The sequence below is a fragment of the Octopus bimaculoides genome, chromosome 6 (genome assembly GCF_046866305.1).
Source record: "Octopus bimaculoides isolate indiv1 chromosome 6, ASM4686630v1, whole genome shotgun sequence".
Lineage (NCBI taxonomy): Eukaryota > Metazoa > Mollusca > Cephalopoda > Octopoda > Octopodidae > Octopus > Octopus bimaculoides.
Genome location: NC_142933.1, coordinates 80,129,664 through 80,134,997, shown reverse-complemented (window position 1 = coordinate 80,134,997; position 5,334 = coordinate 80,129,664). Strand labels below are relative to the sequence as shown.

The 5,334-nt window shown below is 36.6% G+C and overlaps 1 long non-coding RNA gene across 1 annotated transcript in view; it reads left to right on the top strand.

The window, feature by feature from the left end:
* The first annotated feature begins 646 nt into the window (after positions 1-646).
* LOC149135281 (uncharacterized) overlaps positions 647-5,334 on the top strand; it is a 92,043-nt gene continuing 87,355 nt past the window's right edge. Inside the window, exon 1 of the long non-coding RNA XR_016242329.1 lies at positions 647-754. This is a non-coding gene — a long non-coding RNA (uncharacterized LOC149135281). The remainder of the gene's footprint in view (positions 755-5,334) is intronic.

Genomic DNA, 5,334 nt, shown 5'->3' with positions numbered 1-5,334 from the left:
TTAGAACGGACATTACGCCAATAAGAAACACAGGCACTGTGTAATGACCCTTCTAAGATGCAGAATTCCTCAGCGGAATTTGAACTCAGAACGTAAAGACAAACGAAATACCGCTAAACATTTCGCCCGGCGTGCTAACGTGTCTTATTTCTTTATTGCCCGCAAGGGGCTGAACACAGAGGGGACAAACAAGGACAGACAAAGGGATTAAATTGATTACATCGAGCCCCAGTGCGTTACTGGTACTTAATTTATCGACCCCGAAAGGATGAAAGGCAAAGTCGACCTCGGCGGTATTTGAACTCAGAACGTGACGACAGACGAAATACTGCTAAGCATTTCGCCCGGCGCGCTAACGTTTCTGCCAGCTCGCCGCCTTATTGCATTAGAAATATTAAGCGAAGAAATGACTCCTAGTGAATCTTAATATTTCCTTAACAGATAATAAATAATACAATACCTTTGAAGTTTATTCGAAGCGGCTTATAAAATAGCGAAGCAATGGAGAATATTATTGCAAACATAGGAAAAACAAAGGTAGAGATTTAATAGACAAAAATAGAAGAGACACGAAGATCAGTTAGTTTTATATATGTGAAAATTGAAAGATACTATGACGTCACAAGCGTCCAGTGACGTCGCAGTTTCTTTCAATATTCTCATATGAAGACCAACTAATCTTTTTTGAACCGCCTATTATTGTTCATAAAACATTTCCTCCTTGAAGCCAACTACACCTTCAGAAATGTAAACGGTAGTATTTTGTTTTTCAAGTTTTTGTTGCTTTACTGCGGCTGCAGTCATGCTTACACACACACACACACAAAACATACCTGTATCTATATATTTTTGTGTATTTATGTGTCTGTCTATCTCTCTCTGACTGTGTGGTAAGAAGCTTGTTTCCCAACCACATGATTCCGGGTTCAGTGCCACTGCGTGGCGCCTTGGGCAAGTGTCTTCTGCTATAGCCTCGGGCTGACCAAAGCCTTGTAAGTGGATTTGGTAGACGGAAACTGAAAGAAACCTGTCGTATATATATGTGTATATTTGTGTGTTTGTGTCTGTGTTTGACCCTCCACCATCGCTTGATAACCGATCTTGGTGTGTTTACATCCCCATAGCTTAGCGGTTCGTCAAAAGAGACTGATAGAATAAGTACTAGGCTTACAAAGAACAAGTACAGGGGTCGATTTCTTCGACTAAAATATGGTACTCCAGCATGGTCACAGTCAAAATGACTGAAACAACTAAAAGAATAAAAGAATATATACACACAAAAACAACAATGTATACATACATACATACATACATATATATATATATATATATATATATATATATATATATATATATATATATATATATATATATGGGAGAATATACAAATAATAACAACAGACGAGGACAGGTGGTGTAAATAACAAAAGTATATATTAGTATGACGCTCGGGAATACGGAAAGTGATGTGAGGGTGTTGGGAGGTGGAGAAGGCATGGGTGGAGTGTGGGTTAGGCTGAGGGTGGGGTAGAGGTAGGGGTCTGTGGGTAGAGTGGGGTATGTGGGTAGGGGTGGGTGGTGGGTGTAAGGAATTGGATGGGGTGGAGTGGGAAGGTAGAGTAGGAGTGTGTTGGGGTGTGGTGGGATGAGCTTATGAGGGGGTGTTGACGAGGAGGGAGAAGGGGAAGGTGGATGTAAGAGAGGGGGAAGATGGGTATGGGAGGGGAGAGGAAGAGAGGAGAGAGGGTGGGTATAAGAGAGGGAAGGTGGATTGAGAGAGGGGGAAGGTGGGTATGGGGGGAGAGAAAGAGGGGGAAGTGTAAGAACGACCGTGCGAACTCAAAAAGGAGAAATGGTGACGAATGGAAAAACAGGACTCCTTTTATTTAAAACGCGTCACACGGTCGAACACAAAATATATATCAAAGATGATATACAAATAATGTTATATTACGATAACATTAGTAAATTCGTAAATACCAGTAATTAAGACTATAGAAGACAGCCGATAGAAGATGAATAACAGAATTATTTATTGTGGCATAAAAATGTATGTCTGTGTGTGAGTGTGAATGCGACATATAAAAACATAATAAAAGACAGGCCGTCGTATAAAGAAAAGAGTGTATGTGAGTGATACATGTATGTGTATGTGAGATATTACAGCAGATAGAAAGAGAGTCAGTAACACGTGAGCATTTATACCAGTTCTTGAGTACACAATTGGAAGAGTCCGTATGTGAAAGAAGTTGAGGCTGTGAGTGTGGCAGTGCGATCACTAGTTGTGATGTTGGCTTCCATGCCGGGCCGGGCTCTTGAGGACAGACGTTCGTCGCTGGCTGAATTCTCTTGTCTATTATTAATCGTGGTGAATATGAAACACCTAACAGAATCGAAGAGAGAGAGAGAGAGATGTGCCGCGGTGGTTTGGATTGGTGTACATAGAGATCATGTTGATGATATTGGCGAATCTTGTCGTTCGTAGTTAAAGTCGTGTTGACTATGGTGGCGAAGACGAAGCTTGGTAGTAGTCGTAGAATCGTGTTGCTCATGGCGATGATGATGCTGGTTAGTAGTCGTAGACTCGTGTTGCTGATGGCGAAGCTGTTGGACGAAGCTGTTGATGTTGTCGCTGGAATTGCTGCTGCTGCTGTCGTGTGGTACACGGAACAGTCTCTAAGAGAACTGAACCGAGACCCTTTTTGCCGCTGAATTAAAGCATTTTATAGTTGATGGTAGGCTCACCAGACATCAGAAAAATACTCTATCACGTGACCTTATTAGGGGCCGTGATTGGTCAGTTTGCGTTCTGGCGGGAACGGTTCGAAGAAGTTGCCGCTTCGAATAATAGTCAGTCACGTGATGACAAGGAATGTGTTTTCCGCTACGCCCGCGCTTGTTTATATTTAAATGAGAAGATAGTTTGTATGTAATGGCGATAGTAGTTTTGTATCTAATGGCGATCGAGGTGTTAGTTTCACTACATATATATGAATGTATAAATATCTATATCTATATCTAGCAATCTGCGTATATATGTATGTATATATATATATATGTATGTGTGTGTGTGTGTGTGTGTGTGTATGTATGTATGTATTTATGTATATGTATATGTATATATGCATATATATATATATATATATATATATATATATATATATATATATATATATATATATATATATATATATATATATATATATATATATATATATATATACATATATATATGCAGATGCATATATATGACTTGCTGTATGAAATATATCACTAAAACATAATATTGAAAGAAAGTCTTTATCTTTATATCTACGTATCTCTATCTTATATCAAGTTAATTTTTATGTCTGAACTTGAGAAACATTAAGGTGAATAAATTGAAACTTTTATACGCAATATACATTACTGAAAAGTTAAACGAAAATATATATATATATATATATTTCTTTTTTTAAAATACCAGCCTTAAGTTATAGAGAGCAAAACTCATATCGGCATGATATATAATCTGTCTATCTCACTATATATATATGAAAAAAATAATAATAATAATGATAACAAATAACTATATAAATCCTGTAGAATTATGTTCAGTTTTGTTTGTTAGCGTCAGCATCTCTTTTCATCTCTTTTTCGTACTGTTATTCAAGAATGCAATGTGGTACAATGATTAAATCTTATCACGAAGGTCGCAGAAAGACGTGTGCTGAGACGAAACGAACAAGAAGCTTAGACTCTGCTGCTCATTTTATATCTGATCACTTCAAGCAGATCGTGTTAACTTGTCTACTGAAATATCGTTAATAGTTGTGAAGGTTGGTGACTTAAAGACTGCTATTTAGTTATAGGTTGTCTTGGGTCAAGTCTGATTTCTGTATAAAATAAAAATACAAAACGTTAAATATGTAATAATTACTGTAGTACTTTTACAAAATCGTACGTAATACGTACACATACATGTGTAGCATATAGATATGTATATAAATACCCGGCCCAACACACGCACATGCACACACTCACACATACATACACATGCACACGTGTTCGCACATGCACTCACGCTCGCAGATGCACACACGCATATATATATATGTGTGTGTGCGTGTGTGTGTGTAGACATATAAACATACATATACTTACATACGTATGAATGTATATATATATATATATATATATATATATATATATATATATATCAATGTATGTATGCATGTATGTATATATATATATATATATATATATATATATATATATATATACATATATACATACAAATATACATGGACACACGCGCACACACGCATGCACACAGACACACAAACAAACACACATGAACACATAACTTCATACATGCATATATATGTATATACACACGCACACGTATATATACATACACACATATATACATACATATATATTTATTCGCACACACACACACACATATGTATGTATATATATATATATATATATATATATACACGCACACAGAGGTAGGAGAAAGAGAGGGAGATAGGGAGAAAGAGAGGGAAAGAGGAAAAGAGAGAGAGAGAGGAAAAGAGAGAGAGAGAGAGAGAGAGAGAGAGAGAGAGAGAGAGACAGGTAGACAGACAGGTAGACAGACAGACAGTGAGAGAGAGAGAGAAATGGCTGACAGCTAGATAGATTATTTTCTGCGTTTGTACAGAACTTAATTATATATGGAGGTCAGAAAATTCCTTCGTTGTTTCTTTTTTTTTTTTTCTTCATTTTTTTTTTAATGCCAGAGGATAAAAATAAATAAAGTTAATTTTATACTTCCGCTATGGATTATTTATTAAATTAGCAACCACTCTTATCTATAAATAAGGACGTTTATATATTTATTTTTTTATTTATTAATTATTTATGTGTATATTCTTCGTCCCTGATGAAACATAAAATCTCTCTCTCTCTCTCTCTCTCCACACACACATACACATATATACACGCGTGCGTTCACACGTGTTTTTGTGTATGTGTGCGTTCTCAATTTAGTAGAGCACAGTGATATGAGCGCTTTTATGACCCTGGAGGCTATGCTTTGTGATAATTCAAATCTGTATCGGGTAAGTTTCGGGTGAAAAACTCGACTAAATACAGTATAGTAAACTGGGTTTGTAATGTAATGTGATGTAATGAGTTGCGAACTTTTAATTCATTGAAGGGAAAAGAAAACCTTACTTTAGCTATTACTCTGGTGAAGAAAGGACAGGAGAGATAACCTCGAAATATAGATTGATAAATGACTGTGTTTACTTCCCAACCGCATGGTTCCTGGTTCAGTCTCACTGCATGACATATTGGACAAGTGCC